The sequence below is a fragment of the Tamandua tetradactyla genome, chromosome 3 (genome assembly GCF_023851605.1).
Source record: "Tamandua tetradactyla isolate mTamTet1 chromosome 3, mTamTet1.pri, whole genome shotgun sequence".
Taxonomy (NCBI): Eukaryota; Metazoa; Chordata; class Mammalia; order Pilosa; family Myrmecophagidae; genus Tamandua; species Tamandua tetradactyla.
In genome coordinates, this window is record NC_135329.1 from 28,235,258 (window position 1) to 28,253,757 (window position 18,500).

Below are 18,500 nucleotides of genomic sequence, written 5' to 3' on the forward strand. Positions count from 1 at the left end.
TAACAAGGTACTACACTAATGCAAAGTGTTAATAATGGGAGCAGATACATGGGAACTCCATTTTCTTTGTGATTTTTGTGTAAACCTACAACTTCTCTAATAGAAAAAGAGAGAGAGAGAAAGGAAAAGATTAAAAAACAAAAGAAAAAGTAAAAAGGAAGGCAGTAGAGTGTGGTTCAAAAACTAGATTGACTTGCATTTTGATGAGAGAACAGGACTTTGCTTCGCAGGAAGGAGGCGGGGGGACATTACAGGCAGAACTGTCAGCACGTGTGCAGGTAGTGGCAGTGACACAGGTTGGCATGGTCAGGTAGCTCTAACAAAGAGTTGCTCAATTGCACAAGCAAGACTTATGGGGGGCCATCCATTGTCCCTGGATTAAAATCATGGACAATCCCGCCACTTTTCTGTTTGCACTCACATAATTAAACATCCTCTTCTCAGTCCCCAAAGCAGTCTATGTTCAATAATTCATTTGTCCAATCAAAATGTCCAACTCTGTTTAAAGTTACCCCTTTTTCCCTCTGCTTACCTGGGCATGTCTGAGACTAGAGTCAGCTCCTTCTCCATCCCTCTGTCTTGACTTCCATACACACTGTCCCAGCTGCCAGGCTACCTGTGGTTCCTCTGGGGTTGAAGGGAGTAGAAGGGGGGAGGTAATAAGGTTTTCTGTGTGTGGGACAGTTACAACAATGAACTTTAGTGCTTTCTGGGCTTTGGAGTACTTTGGAGAGATTTTCAGATACCCTCCCTCTCCCTCCCACCATTTCTAGTCCTCTCTCACTCGTACCACCTTGTGGTGGGTGAGTAGCTACTCTAGCTGATTGCGGTGGGTGAGTAGCTCCTCTAGCTGACTGCTAGGCCCTGTAAGGACCAGGCATGGGTGATCCAATCCAGCTTCATTATGTTGAGGTTGTCCCTCTTCCCTCAAGACCACCCTCTGGGGCAGAACCTAAGCTCCAGGTGGATCTGTCACACAGGCCCACACCTGGTCCTCAGGAGATTCCTGTACACCCCTTGTTTTGACAAATCTTGCGGGGACTGGCTGTCCCTGAGCAGCAGCCTTTTATCCTCTGCCATTGGAGTGTCCGGCCAAACATGGACTTTCCCATTCTAATTTCTCAGTCATTGGTCAGTTGCCAGACTACTATGACTTCCAAGTTCCAGAAGTCGCTTGGTACGTATTCAAAGGGGTCCCACTGAAGTTCTTTTCCTTACTTGAGGTGTAGGAGAGAGAAGAAAGAAGAAGGAAGACAGTGAGAGTTGTCTCTTTCTGCTCCTTTCTTTTCTTAGACAGTGTAATGTGTTTCAACAGAATGACATATGCGGGTATTGGGTATTGACCCATCAGGCTTCTTAGCCCATAATGTACTGAAACCATCCCAGAAAGAAAGGGACAGAAGGAAACTCTTGGAGACAGAAGCAGTAGTTGGATTCTAAGGCAACAGAAACAAATTTAACTGGTTATATAGGATTGTGTGTTTCAAGTTTTGAACAACTATCTTGCAGATGAGGATTACAATCCATTGCAATTTAAGGACTGCCTTCATGGACTTTAAGGAACATTATAAAGGGAAGAAGCCTGTAGGTGGGAAGTTCAAGGTGCTGGAAAGGCAAATGACCTATCTCTGAGAACTCTCTGGGAAGTGTTGTGAAAGCTGACAGCAGAGTACAACAGAATCAAAAGTGGACATTTTCAGATTCCTTTTGCCCTCATGGACCCATTTATTTTGTTGTTATGGGTTTATAACTTTACTTTCATTGTTATGCTGTCTCAAAAGGGGATGGAGAGAAATATATGCTCAGTCCACCACCTTGAACCAGAAGGTTTTAGTGCCCAGTGTGGTTTAAAGCCATATATAGTGTAATAAAACATGTTCTTAAAGTAAACCCATTCCTGTGGGTGTGAACCCATTGTAAGTAGGACCTATTGATGAAGCAACTTCAGTTAAGGATTACCAACCTCAATCAAGATGAGTTTTAATCCTATTACTAGAGTCCTTTATAAGCAGAAGGAAAGTCAGATAGAGAAAGAAAAAGCATTAGGCATATCCAGAGGCTAAACTTTAACTGAACCTGGAAGAGAAAGGGGATGTCTCCATGTGCCTTGCCATGTGACAAACTAAGGCCCAAGGGTCATTGGCAGCCAGCCCTAATATGTCACAGTCTTCAAGGAGAAAGCACAGCCTTGATGGTATGCTGATTTGGACTTTCTTTTAGTCTCGAAACTTTAAGTAAATAAGTTCCCATTGTTTAACCTGAACCATTTCATGGTATTTGCTTGAGTAACAGGTATGAGGTAAATCATATCCCACAAAGTTGATTTAGGAACTGAAGAGAATGGATGCCACCATTAACCCTGTGTTTAATGTTAAAAAAAAAAAAAAAGCACAAGCCATCTCTAGGCATTTTGTCTCACCTCAATCTCAGATAAACATCCTTGGCCTTCCTCAGCCCATGAGTCTCATTCTCTCTGCCTGGGGAGAGGCTTACAAATGCTACAGTGAGTGCTGTTCCTGGGGGGAAATTCAGGTCACATGGAGCATGTGATCATCCTGGCCTGGAGAAGCCCTCAGCTCCCCAGGGCACCGCTCAAAGTTTCTCCAGGGATGCTGAGTGGCTACAGTTGCTTCGGTAATGAGCATCTACAGCCTTGGAAGTGAAGCCAACATCATTCTTTCTACATTCAGAGAATAGCCTTGCAGGGCTTAAGGCTGAGAAAGAGGGGGAAACTGCTTCTGATCATAACATGACTTTCCTCTAAAATGTTTCATTGGCTCCCCAGAACCTACAGGAAAAACTCCAACCCTTCAGCATGACCTTGATGCCCTCTCTGGCCATCAATCCCCTTTACTGCCCCCAACCCCTACCATACATTGTTACCCCTCCTGTACACTGCACTCCTTTCCAAGCTGCAGGAAAATGCTAATGGCTCCCCAAAGATACCATGTTTCCTTCCACCTCACCTTTGCATATTATGCCTTGGATGACTTCCCTGCTTTTCTCTGTCTGGCCCGTTTCTACTCAACTTTCCAGGCCCAATGCAAATGTCAGCTCCTCTGTGAGGCTTAACTCAGGAAATAGTTTATCCCATCCCTTGTTTCCCAATGATCATGAGAAGGATGCTGATAGTGATTAATAACAGCTAACAAGAAAACGGAATACATATCTAACATTCATAAAGGAGAACCTGCAGGAAGAGCAGAATTCTTAATTGATAGGAAACATAGTGGTGAAATTTCAGATACTGAAGTAGGAAAATGGATAAAGATATTTTGTATAAAGATGGGATTTTGCTGTAGCCCTCGTACTACTTCATTATAGGGTCGCACAGTTGCTTTAGATGTTTTTATTATAATGTGTAGTTTTGTTTTCTAAGTTTAATAGCAGTACATGTTTATTGAAGCAATGTTTTAAAAACATTGATTTAAAAAATTAGAAGATTAAAATTGATCATAATTCCAGCTCCCAGGTACATTGACAGAAGCAGAGAGCAGGGTCCAACCTTGGAGTCAGACATCAGGATTTGTTCCTGATGTTGGCAGCCACACTGAACGTAGAGAGCCCGCATACCAGTGCAGAAGCAAAGCTCCCTGCCATGACTAACTAGTGCTCTGTTTCCCCTCCTAATCCTCCCATCCAGGCTTCTGCTTTTCTAAACTTGGGAAGAATATATATAGTAAGTGAAAATTGCTCTTTTCTCCCTTCATTTTGACCTGGGGTCTAGGCAGAGGACCAATACCAGAGCCCATCTTTCCTTCTTCATATATTATGAATTCAAGCCCTTTGGTGGATTATAAATATTGTAAATATCTTCTAATCTGTGCTTTATATCACTACTTTCTTAATGTCTTCTTTGAATGAATAGAAGTTTTTAAGCTTGATTTAGTCAACTTTATCTGTCTTTTCATTATAGTGTTTTTTTTTTTTTTAATGACTTGTTTATCTCCTTACACCAAGGTTAGGGAAATATTCACTTATTTTATCTTCTAGAAGCTCTATTATTTTACCCTTTACATTCAGGTCTATAGACCAATTGGGGGGAGAATTGACTCTTAGCAATATCAAATATTACAAATCACAAACATGGTCTATCAGTCATCTATTTAGGTGTTTAATTTTTTTCTGGTATTTTAAGGCAAGTGGCCTGGACTATCAACAGATTGTATTGCATTTTATTTATTTTTATTGTGAAACAGAAGATATATACAAAGAGGCAATACATTTCAAAGCACACCACAGCAATTAGCTATCAAACAGAGTTTTTGATATGGGTTACAGGTCAATAATTTTAGGTTTTTCCTTCTGGCTGCTCCAAGACACTGGAAACTGAAAGAAATATCAATATAATGATTCGGTAGTCATATGCATTTGTTAAATTTAATTCCTCTGTTATAACTCCTCCTTCTCTTTTGATTCTTCTCCCAATCTTTAGGGGTACTTGGGTTATCACCATTTTAACTTTTTCATGTTGGAAAGGGCTGTCAATAATATGGGATAGCAGGACGGAACTAGTTGATGTCCTGAAGTGGTTGGCCTCTTTGGGTTTCAAGGCTCATCTGGCCTAGGAACCCATATGGAGGTTGTGGATTTCTGGAAGGTAATCATAGTGTATGGAACCTTTGTAGAATCTTAGATAGATCCTGAGGTGTTCTTTGGGTTGGCAGGAATGGTTTTGATTGGGGGTTGGCAAACCATGGTAAATAGCAATATCTAGCTGAAGCCTGAAAAAGAATAGCCTCCAGAATAGCCTCCAGAATAGCCTCTCAACTCTATTTGAACTATCTCAGCCACTGATACTTCATTTTGTTACATTTCTTTCCCATTTTTTAGTCAGGAAGATACTGTCAATCCCATGCTGCCAAGGAGACTTTCACCTCTGGATGTTATGTCCCACGTAGTGGGGAGGATAATGATTTTACTTGTTTGCAGTGTTGATCTTAGAGAGAGAGACCACATCTGAGCAAAGAAGAGTTCCTCTGGAAGTAACTCTTATGCATAATTTAGATGGACTTGGCTTCTCTACTACGTAATTAAGCTTCACAAGAGCAAGCCTCAAGATCAAAAGTTTGGTCTATTGACTTGGAAGTCCCTAATGTCTGAGACAGTATCAGGGGTTTCCCTGGTGGTAAACTTTGATAGTTCCATATTTTTTCGCCCATCCCTCAAAGGACTTTACCAATATTTTTAAGTGATCTGCTCAACATTCTCTGGGATGCATCTAGGCATTACATTAAGCTATACAGCCTGTAATTTAACCCTCATTCACATTCTTGGCTCCATGTGGGATGTGACATCCATGTGTTTGGGTTGTTAAAATGATCTATCCATACAGCTTGAGTTAGATTATGTGCTACAGAAAATTTAGGTTTTGGACAAAATAAACCTCTCTTGCTTTGGTCTCATAGAGTAGGTGGAGTTCTAAATACAGATAATGTCCTCCTTACCCTATATTCTGATTTACCTTATTCCTGACCTAATTGGCTTTATTCTTATTTCTAACTGAAGCCTGATCTTTTTTCAATTTCTTTAACATTTGTTGTATGTGGCAATGGTGACTTTCAGACATGAAGAATTCCTACTCCGAGTCTTAGGTGTCACCGAGATACCCAAAGTTCCAGGGAAATACCAGGTTATACATACCTTTGATAGTTTTAATCAAAGCCTTTCAAAATCTAGAAATAGCAATTACAGCTCTGGACTAATTGTGACTGCTATAAAAGCTTACAATCTAGGCTCCAATTTCCTTATAAATATTTTCTAAATGAAACCATACAATATTTGCTTTCTTGTTCCTGTCTTATTTTGTATCACATAATGTCCCCCAGGCTCATTCACCTTGTAGCATGCCTCATGACTTTGTTCCTTTCTGTAGCAGCACGATATTCAATCACATGTATACACCACACCTCACCATTCTACTTCTCAGTCATTGAATCCTTCAGCCACCTCCATCCATTAAGCAGCATATATAATGTCCAAAGTCAACAGTCCATGTCTCATATTATCCTCACTTAGTTTTCTAATCATCAATACTCTCAATTTTGGAAAATTTGCATTGCTTCCAGGAGAAAAATAACTGATAAAAATACCCTCACCAAATAGAAAATGCAAACTTCCCTATAACTCTTATCCTTTCTCCCCATGACTTATCCCTGGATTGCTGTGGTACTGTTGCTGTCTTCCTATTAAACATAGCCCATAGCATGCAATAGTAATTTCCCCCTATACCTCAATATTGTACGAGATTCATACTTTTGAAGTAGTTCAGGCAAGACTTATTTATCATTGTAATGTTAATCAATGGAAAACTTGGCTCTTTACAACATGTTTCAATCATATTCACCTTCAATATGGCAATAATATACACCCACTAATGAATTTCCTTTACTTCTATCTATTCCCTTACATTTAAGTTCAACCTCATTAGCTAACCATTCACCCACCTCTAGCTTTTGTGTATCTTTAGGTCCCCTATATTCTGTATTACAAGCCTCTGAGTTTACCTTTACCAAGGTCATAAAAGCAAAATCACACAGTATCTATCTTTTTGTGTCTGGCTTATTTCACTTGGCATTATGTCCTCAAGTTTCATCCATGTTGTCATGTGCTTCAGGATGTCATTTTGTCTAACTGCTGCATAATATTCCATCATATGAATATACCACATTTTGTTTATCCACTCGTCTATTGATGGGCACTTGGATTTTTTCATCTTTTGGCAATTGTTAAGAATGCTGCTATGAACATCAGTGTGCAAATATCTGCTTGTGTCACTGCTTTAGCTCTTCTGGGTATATACCAAGTAGTGATATTGCTGGGTCATAGGGCAACTCAATATTTAGTTTTCTAAGGAACCGTCAAACTGTCTTTCATAGCAGCTATACCATTATACATTCCCATTAGCACTGCATAAGTATTCCAATTTCTCCACATCCTCTCCAAAATTTGCAATTTCCTGCTTGTTTAAGAGCAACCATTCTTATAGGTGTGAAGCGGTATCTCATTGCAGTCTTGACCTGCATTTCCCTTAAAGCCAATGAAAATGAGTATCTCTTCATGTGCTTTTGAGCCATCTGTACTTGCTCTCTGGAAACATGCCTATTCATATCTTTAACCCATTTTATAATTGGATTGCTTGTTCTTTTGCTGTTGAGTTGTATGATCTCTTTATGTATACAGGATATCAAACCTTTATCTGATATATGCTTTCCAAATATTTTCTCCCATTAAGTTGACTGCCTCTTCACCTTTTTGACAGTCTTTTGAGATGCAAAAGCATTTGATTCTGAGGCGTTCCCAATTGTCTGTTTTTTACTTTTGTGGCTTGTGCTTTGGGTGTGAAGTTTACAAAGCTAGCTCTTATTACTAGGTGTTCTAGTTTGCTAGCTGCTGGAATGCAACACATCAGAGATGGATTGGCTTTCAATAAAAGGGGGTTTATTTAGATGACATAGTTCTTGATAGGAAAGGCAGCTAACTTTCAACTGAGGCTCTCTTACGTGGGAAGGCACAGGGTGATCTCTGCTGGCCTTCTCTCCAGGCCTCTGGGTTCCAACATCTTTCCCTAGGGTGATTTCTTTCTTCATCTCCAAGGGCCTGGGCTGAGCTGTGAGTGCTGAGATGAGGTATACTGAGCTGCTTGGGCTGTGCTATGTTGTACTCTCTCATTTAAGCACCAGCCAATTAAATCAAACATCATTCATTACAGCAGACATGCCTCCTAGTCGACTGCAGATGTAATCAGTGACAGATGAGGTTCACATGCCATTGGCTCATGTCCTCAGCAACAGGACATGAACTAGGTACCTTCATCTGGCCAAGCTGACAAATGAATCTAACTACCACAACAGGTCTTAAAGATGTTTCTGTATATTTTCTTCCAGGAATTTTAAGATACTGACTCTTATAATTAGGTCTTTGATCTAAGGTCTTCTTTAATTTGTAAAAATGTTTTATAATTTTCTGTGTAGAATTATTACGTACACTTTATTCCTAAATATTGATTTTTCCATATTTAGGAATAATTAGCAATGTTCAGGAATAATATTTAGGAATAGCCTTGTTGAATTTCATATTATAATTTCATGTTGCAAGTATGCAGGAAACAATTTTGAGTTCTCTAACAACTTTGCCAGATTCATTTATTATAATTCAAATGTACATTGTTTTGACTTAGCTATATAATCAATCATATCATCCACAAATAATGATAGTTTTATTTTACCCTTTTTAACAGTTATTCCTTTCATTTTTTTTATCTTGGTTTATTGCACTAGCTAAAAATGCTGAATAAAAGTGATTGTGGAAATCCTTGTTGTGTTTCTGATTTTAAGGGAAAAACTTTCAGTTTCATCATTACATGTAATGTTTCCTATAAGTTTTTTGTAGTTACATTTTATCAGATTGAGAACTTTTTTTAATTTCTAGTTTCCAAAGAATTTTTAATGAACATTAGTTGAATTTTATCAAATGATTTTTTCATATCTACTGAGATGATCATACCAATTTTTCTCATTAATGGGATGAAATAATTGATTGATATTTTAACCTTAGAAGAAAAACCTTGAAATAAAGTGCTGAAATAAACTTAACCTGGTTGTGTTATATTATTTTTACAAAAATACTTCAAGATTTGGTTAATTTTTTGCTTAGGATTTTTGCATCATTGATTTGAATGAGATTGACAATAATTATCTTTTCTTATAATGCCCCTCTCATTTTCTGATTGATCTTTGATCTTTCCTTCTTCATATATTGTGTATTCAAGCCCTTTGTTGGATTATATATATTGTAAATATATTGTTATATATATATATATATATTGTAAATATCTTCTGCAACTCTGTGCCTTTTATCATTACTTTCTTCATGACTTTGGTTGAAATTAATGCTAATTTCATAAAATGAGTTGGGGAATGTTAGTTACATTTTCTAATAAAACTAAAAATAACTATTAAACCCACAAAAATATAATTACTTTTCAGATTGCTAGGGAGAGGGGAATGCAAAGAAATATACCCTACAGAGCAAAAGACAGAAAAAACTGAGACAAAGAAATATCAAACACACAAAACAGAGTGACAATAAAAATAAGTCTATTATATTCTTCCATTAAAAGACAATATCTGAAAACTTTCTCTCACTAATTTATAACAGAAATATTTAAAAAAAACACAGAAAGTTAAAACTAAAAAGATGGGTCAATACACAATAGACAAATGGGAACAAAAATGAAAAGGTAACATTATGTCTGATAAAATAAAATTCAAAGGGGAAACTTAAATGGCATGTATCAGTAATTTATTGTTGTGAAAAAAAAATACTTCAAACTTGAAACAACAAATATTTACTATCCCCTACAGCTTTTATGGGTAAGTAACCTGGGCAAAGCTTAGCTGGCTGTCATGAGGTTGCAGCTAAGATCTCCAGGGCTAGAGAATCTGCTTGCAAGAGCATCCTCAAGACCTCTTTTGTTGTTCAGATGTGGCCTCACACTCTGTAAGTCCAACTCTGCAAGTGAAACCATTGCCCTCCTCACTACGTGGAACATGACATCCAGGGGTGAAAGTTTCCCTGGTGATGTGGGAGATGAATCCCAGGGATGATTCTGGCACTGGCACTGTGGGATTAACAATTCCATCCTGACCAAAAGGGGGAAAAGAAGTTTAACAAATAAAGTATTAGTGACTGAGAGAGTTCAAATAGAGTTGAGAGACCACTCTGGAGGTTGCTCTTAAACAAGCTTCAGTTAGACATTGCTACCTATCATAACTTGCCAATCCTAAACAACACCTAGGGCAATACATATGATTCTACAAACGTTCCATGCACGAGGGTAACTTTCCAGAAAGCTTCAACCTCCAGATTGGTCCTGGAGGGGCCAGCCTCTCCAGAACATCAGCTAGCTCTACCTCTCTATCCCATATTATTGACAGACCCTTCCAACATGAAAAAGTTAGAATGAGCATAGCCCATACCCGTAAAGAATGGATTAAAAAGATCAAAGGTGATGGTGGAGTTATATAGAGAAGGTAGGGTTTAACAAACAAGTATGATTGCTGAATCATTATATTGATATTTCTTTTAGTCTCCAGTATCTTAGAGTAACTAGAAGTAAAAACCTAAAATTGTGGAATCGTAACCCATGCCAAACTGAAATCTGTTCTACAACTAATTGATGCACTGTGCTTTGAAATGTATTGCTTTTTTTGTATATATGTTATTTTTCACACAAAAACATTTAAGTTGATTGTGATTTTAAAAAATATTGATTTTTTCTAGCCTCCAATGTTCTGGAGCAGCTAGAAGAAAAAATCTGAGATGATGATATGGGAGCCCATGATGATATGGTAGCCCATGACATACTCTGGGATCTGCACTGTAACTACTTATTGAAGAGTGTTTTGAAAACTATTGCTTTTTTCTTTCTTTGATTTGTATATATGTTGTACTAAACAACAAAAAAAGTAAAAATAAAAAAAAAAAGAGTGTCCTCAAGACATGCAGATCAATTAATTCAAGAGAAGGAGAGCAACCAAGTAGGCCACTCTATTGTCTTTACATGACCTAGATTCCAAAGTTGCATGTTAACACTTCCTCTTGTTTCTATTCATTAGAATTGAGTAAATAAGTCCAGCCCACACTCAAGGAGAGGGCAATTAGGATCCATCTGTTGAAGGGAGGAACATCAAAGAATTTATGGGCATATTTTTAAAACCACCACATGGTGTATTGAGCACATTTTAAAAAAAAATTGATTATATACAAGACCAAAAAAAGAAACATCAGTAATTACAAACAGCAGAAATCAAGCAGGCTGCATTCTTTAGTCCCAATGAATAAAATTTTAAACTGCTTAATTAAAGTTTATAATTATGCAGATAACCACTAGACTAAAAATTAAAACCTTCCAAATTATCAGAAGAAACACATACATATGCATGAACAAAGCAAACATAGACATTTAGTAAAATACAAACAATTCAAACTTTTCCAGCAAGAATTATCTGCCTATTATTCCCTTAGTTTTATCATTTTAATAAACACTTCCAGGATTAAAAAGAAAATTTTCAGAAGAAGCATTAAAAAAAGAATTCATAATATAAATCCGATGATGGGATTAAGTTTGAGCATATCTGTCATTCTAATTATTGCAAATGGGCTAACCTTGATTAAAAAAAGGAAAAAAGGGCGGGCCGCGGTGGCTCAGCGGGCAGAGTGCTTGCCTGCTATGCCGGAGGACCTCGGTTCGATTCCCGGCCCCAGCCCATGTAACAAAAACGGAGAAACAGAATACAATAAAACAAGAAAATGTTTAAAAATGTTTCCCTTTCTTCCTTCCTTCCTTCCTTCTCTCTGTCTTTCCTTTAAAAAAAAAAAAAAAAAAAAAAAAAGGAAAAAACTCACAGGTTTGATAGATATGCATAAGGATAGCTGTTGCAGCATTATGTGTAATAACCTTAATTTCCATAAAAACTAAGGTGGCTAAATCAATTATAAAATCCATACAATGAGATATTTTATAGCTCTTTAAGAGAATGAGGCAACTTTCTATATTAAATAAGTAATGATCTTCAAGATATAATAAGTTAAAGTTATTTATGGTCTGTGACTATTAAAAAATAAAAAAAATTAAAAAGTGCCTGTTTTTGGAATACGTCCAGAAACAGCCACACTAAACTGGTAACTGTGGTTGCTTATAGGGAAAAAAGTTAGGTGGTTGGAGTCAGAGAAAGGAGACAACCATACCTTTTACTGTCTTCCCTTTTGAATTCTGCATTTATAGCCAAGTGACTATTACCAATTAAATTTTTTTTAAAAAAAGAAAGAATGTGAATGGTATAATAATATGCAAGATATTTTAAATGTAGTCAAAGAATTACCTTCAATAGTGGCTCTGGTTCCTTTCAAGGAGCATACTAATTTAAGTATCCCACAGCATACAAAAATCAGAGGAAGTTTTCTGGTTTTATTACAAAAGGAGCACCACTGAAACAAAACGCTGACAAAGAAAGCAATAATAAAACTATAAGTCCACTTACGAATATGTGAAAAAAGATTCAAGAAGATACTGTCAAGTTGAAATTAAAGATCTTGCGAATGGATTAGAACAACAAAAGAATCCTGATATAAAAACAGGTAAAAAAAAAAGTGGATAATTCAGAAAAGAAACACAAGGCCACCGAATATATGAAAACATGGTCAACATCACTAGTAATCAAAGAAATTTAAAAAAAAGATTTATAAGCTATCATTTTGTACTAGATTATCAAAGACGTAGAAGGGTGAAAACACCCATGTTTGTTTAGGGTGAAGAATTGGCCCTTTGTACCATTTACATTCTGGAAAGCAATCTGGCAACACGTATTTAAAGGCCTTTGACACAGGAATCTCACTTGTAGGATTTTATTCTAACAAATTAATTAGACAAAAGTGCTCTAATACAATCACTATACAATAGTGTCTGTTTTAGGCTGCCAAAGCTGCCAGAATGCAACACACCAGAGATGGATTGGTTTTAATAAAAGGGGATTTATATAGTTAAAAACTTGTAGTTCTTCAGAGGAAAGGCAACTAACTTTCATCTGAGGTTCTGTTACACTGGAAGGCACAGGGTGACGTCTGCTTTGCCGGGGTGATTCCTTTCTGCATCTCCAAACATCTGGGCTGAGCTGGGAGTGCTGAGATGAGGTATACCAAGCTGTTTGGGCTGTGCTGTGTTGAGCTCTCTTTCCACCTCTTTCGTAACCCTCCAGCTAATTAAATTAAACATCATTCATTGCAGCAGGCACTCCCCTTACCCACCTGCAGATAGAATCAACCATAGGTGAGTTTCACATGCTAATGGTTCAAGTCCACAGCAACAGAACTAGGCACCGTTACTTGACCAAGTTGACACTTGAACCTATCTATCACAGTGTCCATTACAGCATTATTTACAATAGTGAACTGGGAATTTTAAAGACATAGTACTCTACACCCATGCAATACAATTCTTTAAAGCCAGTAAAGAGGATGACACAGATTTACGTACTGGACAATGCTGCACATATCTATTTAGTGTAAAAGTATCTCTGTTATTAAATACCATGCATTTGAAGAGAGTTAATGCCAAAGGAGAATTCTCACAGTAAATGAAACAAAACCCATAAAAAATAAAGTATGAGCTAATTTCTGTAAAAACTCACACTTGAGCTTAAACTTGAGTTTAAAAACATAGAAAGAAATTGCATCCGATCGTTTAATAGTATTAAGTTTGGGTGGTAGGATTCTTGTTTACTCTTTTTAAACTTGTCTTGATGAACATACATTATTTCTACACTTTATAAAAATAATATCTCTAGCTATATATTTCTATCTTTGTGAAACTTGGCACCATCTGCTCTCCTCACTCTCCTACCACAGCAAAGAGCAGTCAAGTAGGTTAGGGGAACTGTTTTTGCAGGCCCCTTTGGCTTATGAAGAGTTAACTCTCAACTCCTTTGCCTGGGAGGTGCAACTTCAGATTGGATGGTGGTGACATCATGCCCAGCAGCAGGAGCCAATGATAGAGTCTCTGGTTAAGAAGTTTCCTTAAGACCCGGATGCCTTAATTGGCTCTCGGGACAAGCTCAATTAAGTTACCCCTCTACAAATTGCCGGCTTCAAGCCGGAGGCACCTAGGGCTCTCTCCGCGCGCACACCTCAGTCCTGCATCTTCCCGCCACTGTGCCTGGCTCTCGGTCAGCGCTGAAAGCCATCACGCGCCTTGTGGCACTGCCAACCTAGGGTCTGCTGCTAGTCAGTCGGTTCCGCTCTGGCGGAACAGCAATTTTGAAGGCTCTAGTTCGCTTCCTCTCCCAGATCCTTTATTCCAGAGCTTCACCACTTTCTTTCAGGACACCTGTGCCGCTTGTATGTCAGTCAGCAGGTAACCCTGCATCCTGCTGAGAAAGTTGAGGTTAAGAGAATGTATTACTTTTCTGCTCTTATTTTCATCCAGCCCCGGTTACGCTTCCTGTCGCTCACATGTGTTCAGGCTTCCCCTTCATGCATAGCCCCACAGTTGTTAAAATAAAACTCGGTATCAACAGCACTAATACTACCGAAGAGTCAAATCTGATGAGCTCTCATTTTCTTAATGATACCTTTTTCTGATTGTAAACATAAAGATTGCTCATTTGGAAAACAAACGGGGGGGGGGGGGGTAAAGGGGAAGAAGCAAACAAAACTCTTACACAAATCGTCCATCCAAAGATGTCCTGGTTAACAATATTGGGTATTCCCTTTCAAAACATGACACATTTACAGATTTGGAGTTACACCGGTTATAGTTTTATATTCGGCTTTTGTCAAGTAAGCATTTCCCCATGTCTTTCATTATTCTTAGAAAATACTTTTTTTAATGTCTTCATAATATTCCAATATATGGACAAGTTTATTTGACCAATCCCTTACTCTGGGATATTTAAGTATTTCCAAATAGTCCTTTTATTGATTTATTTTAAATAAATATGAGATGAACAAGGATCTATTATATATAATTTACTTCCCCAATATCTGAATATTTCCTTGATATGCAATTTCAGTGATAACTGCATTTTAAAGATTTTTTTCCCAAAAAATATTTTGGTTAGCATTCTTGTTATTCCAAATTAAATTTAGAATCACTGTTGAGTTTCAGAATCAAACCTTTAGGTATTTTGATTTATAACTGTCTGCTTATTCTAGTCATTTTTAAAATGTAAGTTTTGGAGTTCTGTTTTAAACCTTAATTCAAGGTGTTTTCATATTTTAGTAGCTATTGTAAATGGAATCTTAGTTCTATTATATTTTCCAAATGGCTTTTGCTGATTAAAAAAAAAAGTATTGGGTTTCGCAGATTAATGTCAAAAAGATTCCTTTTACCTAGACCTTTATTTAATCAAGTATCTTTTCAGTAGATTCTTTAGGCAATTATTCCACCAGCAAATTTCCAGTGTATTTCTGACAGTTTGCCTTATGTATTTTGATCATTTTATCCGTTTAAAATACTCCCTCATATTTCATTTTGTGCTTTCCTTTGAAATCCTGTCTGAAATTATTATTGCCTATTCTGTTTTCTTTTTGTTTGGGTTAAGAACTAGATGCCTTGCTAATGTGGTTCATTTTGTCTAAGATGTGCTTTTTACTAGCAGCTGATTGTAGTGTTTTAAAAATCTCATTTAAAATTCTTAGTTTTTAAATTGGAATATTTAGACAAGTTGTATTTGTTAACACAGCAATGACTGTTTTAAATCTCCTTGTTTCCTTTATTTTCTTGTCTGCTCTGTGGACTATTTCTCTATCTATTTCTCTATCTACATCTGTTCTTGCTTTGGAAGGAATACATGCTGTTTTTAAAGACTCTGAGCATTTTAGTGCTACCTTAAAATAAACTTTGAATATGTACTTGTCTAAATATTGAAAGTAAGAACAGTGTATTTTTTAAAATTCAGCATCTTCCCACCTCCTTTCCTCCATATGAGGAATTTAATAGACTTTCCTTCCCTTGCCTCAAAATTTTGAGGGTTTGATTAGTAACTGGGAATTTTACAATCAGATTATGTTTATTAAATTATACTTAACATTATATATAATTTCTTCCAAGAATAATTTTTTACATTAGCAACATAGCATGCATTTAATGAATTATTTCAAGTAGGGTTCATGGATGGTGTATTTTCTGAAATCTTACAAATTCGAAAGTATCATTTGTTTATTTTTTATATTTTACCTTCATGCAACTTGTCTGGGCATAAAATTTCAGATGACTTACCATCTTTGCTACAAACTATATACATATGTCCTTGTTATTTGTCTTTTGATAAACCGGACTGATTTTTATTCCTTTTTAATAACTTTAGTTTTTTTGTATTATTGCTTTGCTTTGTAGTCCTGGATATAGATAGATTTTATTTTCTATTTTATAATTCAAACTATTTGCCATGAATTTGTCAGGAATTTGATAAGCACCTTTAATTTTCAATTTTGTCAGGCATTTCCATCTTTTCCTATAATTCTTAAATTACTTTTTTATTTTTTATCCTCCATATCTATCTTTTTTCTTTCTTTCTTTAAAAAAAGTGCCCCTCTCTTCTGTATTCTGACAATGTTTCTCAAGTTTGTCTTCCACGTTACTTATTCAATTTTTTTTTCAGACTGTTTCAATTCTCTTCTTCACTGTCTCTTCTATGGGTTTGTAATCTGCTATTACATTTTCAGCTTTCTTACAATTGGCTTTATCTCACTCACTCCCTTTTCATTTTAGCATACCCTTCTCTTGCTGTTTCTACTCCTGTTGAAATAGAAGACCAGGAGTCCTTTTGGGGGTGCTGAACTTTTCTTCCCGGTGCTACAGAGGTCCTTTTCAGAGAGAGATTCTTCCACAGAGCCTCAGCATGATTCTTTCCCTGCTTTTCTAACTTCTTGTAATGTCCTCATGTTGTTTTTTAATCAACAGACTCATCCTCAAAGGAGGTGATTCTACCTGGGTCCTCAGCTCCACCCTAGATCTACTTGGATTTATCCAATTTGTATACAACAGGGTGCGGTGATGGTTAGGGTTCACCAGCTCCCAGCGGCACAGCTTCTCTCAGGCTCTGCTGACTAGAGATGGGATCTCTTGCCCCTTATAGCGCTCCTCAAAGTATGAGAAATGAACTAATAAAAACAAAACCACAAGAAACTACAAACCCGCGTGCACCATGGTAAACTGCATTGGAGGCGACACTCCTCCCAGGAGGCATGAGGCTGCCACAGGGTTCTTCTCCTTTCTGCCTGGCTGTTTTCTGGTATTTACAGTAACTAAGTAGATAAGGCAAGATAAAGTATAGAAGGAAACAGTATTCCTGGCCATTCTAAAAAGCAGCATAGCAACAGCAGAGAATTAGGATATGCAAGTACACTTGCTAGATTAAAATAATGCCCTTATGCTCAACAGTGGCTCTGGACCATGAGGAGGGCAGCTGGATATTACAACCTAAATTTTTGCTTTCCAAATTCGCTTTCTCCTTGAGGACTCATTCATTCATTTATTCATTCCCTCAACATGTTTTACTCTCCAGAAGCCCCTGTCACCACCATGCTGAAATCCATGGTGCCTTCCCTTCCACCTCTAAAACGAGTCAGTGCTCCCTAGAATTTTACCCGATTCCTCTTGCTCTAGAAACTCTCCATGTGAGAGCTCAGACTCAGTGGGCTCACCGATGCCACTCTGCCGGTGACTCCTGAATCCGTACCTCCAGTCCAGATCCTGGCCTGAGCTACAGAGTGCCTATATCGAATGGCCTTCGCTGTATATCCACCCAGACGTCCCCAAATCCCACAGCAGTGAACTCATTAGCTCTCTCGTCCACGTCCGGTGAGTAGCACCAGCATCCACGCAGTCGCTGAAACCGGAGATCCGGGAGCCACCAGACTCCTGGCCTCCCTCACCTGGACATTCTGTCCCAGCACTACCTGGCAACCCCACCTCCTCCAGTATCTCTAATGAACACTCCTCTTTATCTCCACTCCCCTACCCAGCTCAGGCCCTCATAAACTAATCTGGCTTCTTGCTATAGTTTAATTTATCTGTGTATCTACCTCGATTATGCAACGTTTATGGCTGCAAACTCCAGAAAAACTTTGGGGCTTGAGGACGGCAACTCTAAGGGACCCTGCATTGAGGTCTGGCTCTGCGACTGCTTAGACGTGTGCCCTTGACAAGCCCCCTGACCTCTCTCACCCAGTGGTCAGTGGGAGTGAAGATTAAAATGAGAGGACAGTTTCTGTTTGAAGTGTGAAAAGTTTTGGTGGTGGTGGTTCATGATAGTAGAATATTTGTGCATATAATTGATATCACTGAAACATACCCTTGACTGTGGTTAAAATGGGAAATTGTGTGTTGTATCTGTTAGCATGAAAAAAAATGTTTAAGAAAATCTTTCAAAACAATGTGCCTTGCCCCGTGGGAGGCGCTGGTTCATACACCACCTCCCTCGATCCTCATGGGTTCCATGTGGCTGAGTGCGGGGGGGACCCCAGATTCGCAGCCCTGGAGGAGTGCTAAAAGGGAGCCTGGCTACCCAGACCCTCCAGCTCGTTCCTGTGTGCTTTCATGTTCCTCCACAGTCCACGTTGTTCCCAGACTGTCTGTTCTCTGAAAATACATTACGCAAATCCCTGCTAGTCCCGTATCCATAGAAACCCAAACCTCCCATCTTCCTCGGCCGTTCCCCCCCTCCCCCGAAGAAACACGCCCAAGTGACACCCACAAACAAGAACAAACAGCATCCAGAGCAGAACTTCCCTCTGCCTTGGGGCCTCAGACTTGTGCAGTTATTAAATCCGTCTTGCAGTCGTGGCTGGGAAAAGGAATGGGTGGCACAGGCCAGCGTCAGAGGCTGCATTTCCTTTTTTGAATTTAAGGGAGATGCTAGAATGCCTGCGCAACGCCCTGCAGCACCTCTCAGCAGTAGCAGCCAGTCACGGCTCGCCCAATCCAAATGGCTCCGCTG